This window comes from Penaeus monodon, chromosome 26 (assembly GCF_015228065.2).
Source record: "Penaeus monodon isolate SGIC_2016 chromosome 26, NSTDA_Pmon_1, whole genome shotgun sequence".
Taxonomy (NCBI): domain Eukaryota; kingdom Metazoa; phylum Arthropoda; class Malacostraca; order Decapoda; family Penaeidae; genus Penaeus; species Penaeus monodon.
The window spans coordinates 10,368,005-10,378,461 of NC_051411.1; positions in this window are offsets into that span (position 1 = coordinate 10,368,005).

Consider the following 10,457-nt stretch of genomic DNA (forward strand, 5'->3'; position numbering starts at 1 on the left):
TCACTCTTCGTCAGCATCCCATTCATTTATTGCTGACTTTACTATGGAGAAAAAAACTCTCCCTGATAGCTTGGCATTCCTACACATTCCCACTATGACTTGCATGATTGATATAAATTGATTATACAAAGTCTTTGCATGACGTATTCAAACATGTCATCCTGCTTTTATATTACCCTTTTCTTAGACACTGAATATAATTCCTGTATGCTTGTATTTCGTAAAAAAACAATAATAATTTTTTACTCCAATGACTGCAACCACGTTATAGCTTTTGAAAACCACATACGATAACATCACACAAGGCAAATACACGTATTTTGTAAATTCGCCTAGTCTTTCACACACACACACACACACACACACACACACACACACACACACACACTCAATATAATGCTAATAAACGTGCTTTTATTCTGATAACTCCTACCCACGTTACAGCTTAAGAAAATCAAAGGAAAAAATATTGATTACACTAAATCAAGCACACCCATGCATTTTTTTCCTATTAGTTTACCCTTCCCTTCTCTCTCCTCTCCGCCATCCGCTAGTGTTACCAAACCACTTAACTGATGTCTCACTTAAGTGTCTGAAACGAGTACTTGATCTTGTCCCAGGGTGATCTACGTATTATAGCTTAGGGGGGTAAACACTGTGCAAGTTGAGTCGAAATTGCTAAAGAGGTAGGCTGGTTGGCATTGTTATTGAAATCAACTAGGGGGACAGTGTAATTTCACTGTGTGTGTGGCATGTGTATTATGTCTCTCTCTTTCTCTCTCTGCCCCCCCCATCTCTCTCTCTCTCTCTCTCTCTCTCTCTCTCTCTCTCTCTACCCCCCCTCTCTCTCTCTCTATCTATTAATACACACATACACACACACGCACACACACATATACATATACATACATATAAGCATATACATATATACATACACACAGTGTATATATACATACACACACACACACACACACACACACATATATATATATATATATATATATATATATATATATATATATATATAAATATATATATATATATATATATATATATATATATATATATATATATATATATATATATATATATATGTGTGTATGTGTGTATCATCATTATCATCATCAAGGGGCTAACGCCGATGGGGGCGCATCCATCCTTCGCTTCCAGCCACGAGGGTCCCTCATAGCGAGAGTCCAGGCAGGCCCTCGGCCTATCTCTAATTCCTCGCGACAGGTCTCGTCGAGCTGCCCAAGTCATGACCTCCTGGGTCGTCCCAGGGGCCTCCTCCACCCAGGGCCTGAGTTGGCAATCCCGGATTATGCATAAGTACTGACATCTCCAAATGCTCTTACTGATCGAGTTCATGGCTCCTGTTGCCATACCAATCTGTCTACTGACTTCTTGGTCTGACAGCCCAAGGTATACAAAGCTCTCTGTGACTTCACCATCCTCACCGCAAGCATGGATCGACTGAACAGGTTTCCCTAACAGACCCCCAAAGTCCTGAATCTTGGTCTTGGTCCAGGAGACCTCTATGCCTAAGGGCTTCGCCTCATTGCTAAATACATCAAGTGACTCCAGGGACTCAGATAAGATAGCAACATCATCGGCAAAGTCAAGGTCTGAGACCTTGATATTGCCCAGTGTTACTCCACACTGACTTTGGTTAGTAGCTTTGCCCATTATCCAGTCCATACAGGTGTTGAAAAGTGTTGGTGCAACGACACAGCCTTGCCTCACCCCTGAATTAACAGGGAAGAAGTGTGGCAGACCCCCACCACACTTTTCAACACTTTCAGTACCAGTATAAAGGCTTGCTATTAGGCCAATAATCTGTGTTGCAATTTGCCTGAGTCTCAGGATGTCCCACAGTGATTCTCGATGCATCAAGTCAAATGCCTTCTTGAGGTTGATGTAGGTTGCAAGCAACCCACGACGAAACTCACGATGGTGTTCCACAATTACTCGAAGCGCTAATATGTGGACTTGCCAGGAGTGAATCCAGACTGCTCCAGTCTCTGGTGTCTTAGTAGGTGGTCACGGATCCGTTTCAGAAAAATGTGGGCGAAAACTTTGCCTGGTATGATGAGCAGTGTAATGCCACGGTAGTTGCTACAGTCCCAACGACCCCCTTTCCCCTTCCAGTGAGGGATGACCACACCCCTTAACAGGTTAGGGGGAATGGTACCAGACTGCCAGATGGCAATCAAGACTGCATGCAAGCCCCTAGCCATAGGTTCATCCCCAGCCTTTAGAAGTTCAGCAGGGATATCACATATGCCTATGGCTATCCCACACTTCAGCTTGGAAATTGGGTAGTAGGTTCCTTGCTGATGGGTGGGTCCGGCACAGGTATTGTGATATCGCCTGCATCCAAGCTAACTGCTGGAGGGTCTACCTGGTACAACTGCTCAAAATACTCAGCCCAACGTTCATGAACCCCAACATGATCTCAGATGATCTGTCCATCCAATGAGCAGACTGCAGTCATCTGCGAGGAGGGCTTAGAGTTCAGCTTCCTCAGGGCTTGATAGGCAGGGCGAAGGTCATTTACCAAGAAATGGCCTTCAACCTCCTCAGGAAGATGCCTGATGAACTGTTCCTTGTCCCTTCTCAGCAGTGTCCGAGCCCTACACGCCAAAGAGCGACGCAAGAACTGATTGCCACTCAGCCGACGCATGCAACATGCTTCAGTGGCCTCCAATGTCTCAAGGGAGATGGAATTCTGCCTTGACCTCAGGCATATGCCAATGGACTCCTGTGCTGCTTTGAGTGTTTTGCACTTGAAGAACTCCTACAGAGCAACTGGATATGTCAGGTTATCAAGTTCTGTGAATTGATCAGAGACTGTCATTGTGAACTCACAGGCACACTCCTCCTCCCATTGTGGAGTGGCCACTGGAGGGATGAGGAGTTTTGAAGTCGGCTCATAGGGTAGCCACAACCAGACTATGGTCAGTACCACAGAACTCGGCACTCTGGTAAACTTTACAGTTCTGGAGGATCATCCATCGCATGCTAGCAAGAATGCGGTCAATCTCCTTGGCCACTGTACCCCTATCGCTACACCATGTCCAGTGATGCAGGTTGGAGCACTGATACCAGAAGCCAGAGATCCTCATTCTCTGGGACCTAGTAAAGTCCTGGAGAAGGAGGCTATGCTCACTGCTGAGATCAGCTCCTGAGCCATGGGGGCCAACAGACATCTCATAGCCAGCTCAATCACAGCTGTATTCCGCATTGAAGCCACATAGAACAATGTGAATATCTCGCCAGGGGCAATTGTCTGCCACAGATGAGAGTTTGGCATAGAATGCCTCTTTCACATCGAATTTGCAAACATCAGTAGGAAAATATACAGCAATAAGAGACATGAAGCCAAAAGCATGCTTTAGTCTCAGTGCCATAATACGCTCATCAACTGGTGTTACCTCAACTACCGAGGCCTGAAGTGAGCTGGAGATGGCTATGGCTACACCCTGGAGGTGATGATCATCATTGCGGCCTGACCAATAGTAGGTATACCCACCCATACTGATCATGCCGCTGCCAGGTCTTCTCACCTCCAAGAGGGCAGCCCCCTCAACTCCCAATCGCTCCAATCCCCTCAATAACAAAGGTAACCGCTCATCCTGCCCCAAGGACCGGATGTTCCAAGCCCCTACCCGGATGGCTCGCCTGAGGTCAAGCTTCGGCGGTCACTCCGGGTGCACGCCACCTCTGCCACTGCCACTGACACTGCGCCAGATAATGTGGGTTGGCAGACTGTGGGGCCCCCATCTGCCTGTGGGGTTCCCTAGGGCTTTGCCCCACAAGCCTCATGGTGGGTTGACACCTGCCAGGGCACAAGTGGGACAAGTAACTCTTGCTCCCATCCTCGTCCCGACATTTTGCCCTCCCAACGGGACCCACAGCCCTCCTCTCTTGCTGGGTGAGAGGGACAGCACCCTTCCCCCCAGCATATCCATTTATTTTTGGTGTTGCCAGTGAGCTATCTGGGGGGAGGAAGGCTGACAAGGCCCACCTCCCCCGAGCCGCCCAGTTACCCCAGGGTGGCCAAGAGGCAGGAGTTGGGGCCTCCTGCTGCTCCGAGATCCTCCACAGTTTAGGTTGGGACCAAGGTGCCCAGTATCCATGGGTGGCCACGAGAAGGCACTGCAGAAGTCTCGATGATGGAGAGGCTGTGAACAGGCAGGGGAGGCTTATGCAGAGCTGCTCCCTTTTTTGCACTAGGCTAGCCAGTGGTGACAGCTGCAAGTGAGAAGGCATGCAAGCACTTAACACTATCTAGGCTCCCACACCATCGCTTCACATCACCTTGCGCATGAAGCACCCACCCACATACATAAACACACACACTAACACACACACACACACACACATATATATATATATATATATATATATATATATATATATATATATATATATATATATATATAAACATATATGTGGAGACATACACACACGTGTATATACATATATATATAATATATATATATATATATATATATATATATATATATATATATATATATATGTGTGGGGGCCGCGGTGGCCGAATGGTTAGAGCGTCGGACTCAAGACTGTCACGACGGCAATCTGAGTTCGAGGGTTCGAGTCACCGACCGCCGCGTTGTTTCCCTTAGGCAAGGAACTTCACCTCGATTGCCTGCCTAGCCACTGGGGGACCAAGTCAGCCCAAGTCAGTGCCGGGTAAATAGAGATGCTGACTCGGGGAAAAAAAAAAAAAAAAAAAAAAAAAAAAAAAAAACACCGGGCGGAGGGCAATGGCAAACCACCGCTCTAAATTGCCAAAAGGAAAGTCATGGAAGCACATGATCGTCAAGGCCGCGGTGGTCGAATGGTTAGAGCGTCGGACTCAAGACTGTCACGACGGCAATCTGAGTTCGAGGGTTCGAGTCACCGACCGCCGCGTTGTTTCCCTTGGGCAAGAAACTTCACCTCGATTGCCTGCCTAGCCACTGGGTGGCCAAGCCAGCTCAAGTCAGTGCTGGTCCCAAGCCCGGATAAATAGAGAGAATGGTTACCTAAAAGGTACCACCGGCACTCTCCGTGGAAAGGAACTGGGGACCCTACCACGTACTCACTCCAAGAGCATCACAACGTGACAACTGCAATTGAGTATCATGCTGTGACCACGACGGCTCAGATATGAACCTACCGTTAAATGATGATGATGATATATGTGTGTGTGTGTGTGTGCGCGTGTGTGTGTGTACGTATGTATGTATATAATAGTATATATTATATATATAATATATAATAAATATATACTATATATATAATATATTATATATATATTTATATATATATATATATATATATATATATATATATATATATATATATATATATATATATATATATATAACAGGGATCTATTTGGATATAATTGTAGCTGAATATAATCATAGGATAACAGTGAACGTCTCATGACAGAGCAAGAGATAAAAGATGTTCAGTAGTCATCCAAACTTCCGATATTTCTTCCTCGCTATCATCTTTCGGAATCAAGCCAGATGCTTAAAATTAAATAATGAAGAGGAGGAGGGGGTAAGGGCAGTTAGTATTATAGAACTGCGTGGAATTGCATGGTATATTAGAGACGTTAAGATTCTTTTAGTTTCGGTCCTGTTTGAGAACCGAAGGATTTTTTTTTCTGCCGGAATTCTGATGTTCCAAGGAAATTTTGGGAGGGAGGGAGAAGGCAAGAGCTTATTACGGGAAATTGTGATGGAATGATGATTAAAGAGTAACACGGAAATACTAATCAGTGAGATTACGAATCAAACATTTTATTTCTGTTATCATTATCATTATTATTATTATTATCATTAATGGCATTATCATCATTATTATTTCTATTATTATTAGTATTACTGTTATTATTATCAATTATTATTATTATCATTATTATTATTAATATTATTTTTATCATTGTTACTATTATTATTACTATTGTTATTATTATTATTATCATTGTTATTATTACTAACATTATTATCATTACTATTACTATCATCATTATCATCATCATCATCATTATTATTATTATTATAGCTATTACTATTGTTATCGTCATTATTATTGTCATTAATGCCATTAGCATATCATAATAATAACGATGATAATAATAATAATGATGATAATAATATCAACAACAACAACAACAAAATAATAATAATAATAATAATATGTCGGTATTTTGGAATTTGAAAGAAGTTGTAGTAAAGATGACTTAAAAAATCGATGAGAGAAAAGAGAATGGAGGCCTGGATGGGGAAACAAATGTACAGTCAGTTTGTTAGTGATATGCCTGTAACAACGGATAAAAACAAAACCTGGAGTTGGATGAGAAAGTCTGATCCGAAAATAACTACAGAACCGTTGATATGCGCTGCTCCAAGAGCAAGCTATCAGAACAAACTATATATCCTATAGTATAACATTGATAAGTCAGCTGATTCCCCTGCATGTAGATTATGTAAAGAAAGAGGAGAAACTGTGAGTCATATAGTTAGTGAGTCCAAGAAGCTGGCTCAGACGCATTATAAGAAGACAAGATAATGTCGCAAAAATGATTAATTGGAAACTTTGTGATAAGTTTATGCTTGAAAGGTCTGATCAATAGTACAGCCCAGAAACAGTTTCGGAAAATACCACTCATAAGCTTCTTTGGGACATGAATATTCAATGTGATCACACCATCGAAGCAAGAAGGCCTGATATAGTCATTATTGATAAGGTTGAGAAGTCTGCAATAATTATTGATGTTGCCATCCCCGGAGACAAGAGAATAGATGAAAAAGAGAAAGAAAAAACTGAAAAATATCAGGACATCAAACGGGAAATCCAAAGGCTTTGGAGTCTTCGAAACGTTTCTGTGGTACCTGTTATTGTAGGAGCCCTTGGAAGTGTAACACAAAATTTTAAGAAATTTATGGAACAAATCGGAATAGAGCTAAAAATCCAATTTGAAAAAACAACAACTCATTATTAGAGACAGCCAGGATATTGAGGAGAGTATTAGAGTACTGAGTAGGAACAGAACGAGGAACCTTTGATTATTGGTAATAATCAGCTTCCCCGCTTTACACGTCGGTTTACAATCTACCAGTGATTTGAACAGCAAATTTACATAATGATAATAATAATAATAATAACAATAACGATAATAATAAAATATCAATGATAATAATAATAATTATTAAAACTATTATCATTATTGCTATTATCAGTGTCATTATTATTATTATCATCATCATCATTATCATTATTATTATCATTATTGTTATTATTATTATCATTATCATTATTATTATTATTATCATTAAATAATAATAAATAATAATAATAATAATAATAAAAATAATAATAATTATTATTATGATTATCATTTTTATTATTAATGTTACTATTATCATCATTTTATTATTATTATTATTATTATTGTTCTTATCATTATCATTATTATAGAATATTTAGCTTTTTTGTGTTCTTTTTATCATAATAATAATCAGTAATAAAAAGTAATTTATCATTACTTTAGTAGTAATAATGCTGTTATCACCATTACCATTATCATTATTACTATCATCATCATCGCCATCATCATCGTTATTATCATCATTGTTATCATCATCATTATCAGTTTCATGATTATTAATAATACATTATTATAATCATTTTCATCATTATTATCATCATCACCATTGTCTCTTTATCGTCATTATCATTACTATCACTCTTACTATTACTACTGCGCATCATGTTCCCGACTGCATGCTTAAAGCTGACCTCCAAGAAACATCAGTTGTTCCAGAAGAAGTTATAGCATGGGCGGCACAATTTTTGCAGTGATGTTATGGTTATGATTATATCTATGGATATTTGCATTTGCCATTATTATTAGTCTATCTGTTTGTTTATTTATTTATGCGATGCTGTTATGGTAACAAATATATTTATGGATAATCGCACGTGCCATTTTTTTTTGGTTATTGCTGTTATCTATCGACTATACGCATGGATACTTGCACTTATGTCTATGTTTTTTGTTATTGTTGCCATGCCGTTATAGTATCAAATATATCCATGGATATTTGCACTTGCCATCTATTTTGGGGCAGCATGTGGAAATAGGCCACAGTATTGCAAAACGTAATGACGGTAGGCCTGATTTAGAAATTCGTAAAGCATTCGACTTGCTAGAAGATATATATTAGACGGCTTTCCGTATCTATTACCAGGTTAGGCATAAGGCGTGGACAGAGATACTAGTGTCAATAGTGTTTTTTGGGATATCATATTACCCTAACACCTGAAGAGACTTTTAGTATGATTCGATTCGAAATATTCAGCAAGATAAATGTCCGAATGTTTTGTTTTTTTCTTTTATTATCTTTGGCAATTGAGAGGACCCCACACCCTTCTCACGTGGTGCCGCATTATATCTGTCATTCCCGGTCTCTATGTCTTTTCGTTCTGTTTTGTTTTGTCTCTGTTTCTGTTACCGTCGCCAGGGCCGCCTCTAGACATTTCGTCGCCCTAGAGAAGAGTGGGATTTAGAGGCCCCTCCCGGCCTCCCCTTCCCCTAAAACCGCCATGATCCCCTTCCCCTCCCCCCTTCATATAGGAGACCGCCTGTGAGGCCTTTGCCAAAAGCCGGCCCTGCCTGCGGCTGTCATCGTGGCGACTTCCTCCGCCTGCCCGAAGCGACGAAGCACCGACGCCTCTCCGCTGGGCCGGAAGGGAAGGCCGGGTCGATCCTTCGAGCTAGGAAGATAGAATTGATTCACTTGCGATTAAAGCTTCCCCGGAGGTGAAACGAGTACTAGGAGGTGAAAGGATAAATCTGCATACTCTTAAACGACGATGACTGACTCATTTGACCGATAAAAAAGAGGTTTAGGGGTAAATAACAGCTTCGGGTTCTCAGGGTATGTTTTCACACCAAACACGCTCCGTTGTTTTGTGTGTAAACTTGTCAAGCGTCAGAATCAATGCGTGGAAAAAGTAAGCAAATAAAAATGAAATTGCTGATGTCAAGGAATATGTCGATCTCGTTCAATATGATAATGATGATAGAATGATAACAACAATCAGAAAAATAACATTCAAATGCATACGCATAGCAGTAATAATAATGATGATTATTACATTATATGATTGTAATGCGGTACGAATTTAAAAGATCACATTTATGATAGCTCACTGCTACAGATAAAATGCTGATGATAATAAAAGTTACTAGTGATGTATATAGAAATATCACTAGGAACTCTAGCTTGCACAATGCCTTTAAGTGTTACAAGATTGAATTTAAACATTTTATAAATATCTAAGCAGGGACAAGCCTTTTAAATGTTGCAACGCTTTTTTATAACATTTTAAAAATATTTAAGTATACGCACGTCACCCGCCATCCGCTTTACATGTTTTCTCTGAGGCGTAGTTTGTCGATAAATATCAGTCGTTGGTATTTAATGCTATGTAGAATCAGTTTTTAAATTTAAGATTGAAAGTAATGAAGATTAGAAGACATAAAATAGTGTATCTATATATACTACGCGCAGACACACACACACATTAAAAAAAAAAAAAAAAAAAAAAAAAAAAAAAAAAAAAAAAAATATATATATTATATAGTTATATATATATTAGTTATATATATTATATATGTATGTATATATGTACAATATATATGTAAATAAAAAAAAAATATGTGTGTGTATTGTGTGTGTGTGTGTGTGTGTGTGTGTGTGTGTGTGTGTGCGTGTGTATATATATAGTATGTATATATATATATGTAAAAAAAAAAAAAATATATATATATGCATATATATATATATATATATATATATATATATATATATATATATATATAATTGTGTGTGTTCTGTATACAAATTACATATTATATATATATATTATATAAATATATACTCTAATATAATAATATAATTATATATATATATATATATATATATATATATATATATATGTAAAATATATACATGTCTGTCATCATCTGCATGCACACAACTCTCTCACAACAGATTTATCAAACAGCAGATTTATCTATCTATATATCTATATACTATATATATATATATATTATTATATATATATATATATTACAACACATACAAACATATTTACATATATACATATATATATACATATATATATATATATATATATATATATATATATATATATATATGCATGTATGAATTTATTTGTTGATTTATATACATGCACAGTCGAGCATTACACACACGCCCGTGAAGCTATCACCAAGTTACGAGAACTGCAGCGTGGGAGCGATTAGTCCCACTACAGTTATCGACTGATTATTGTCATAGGATGCTACTATTTGCACGTAGGATGAAATCGATCACATGTTCAGAATTAAATATCATGTAAAT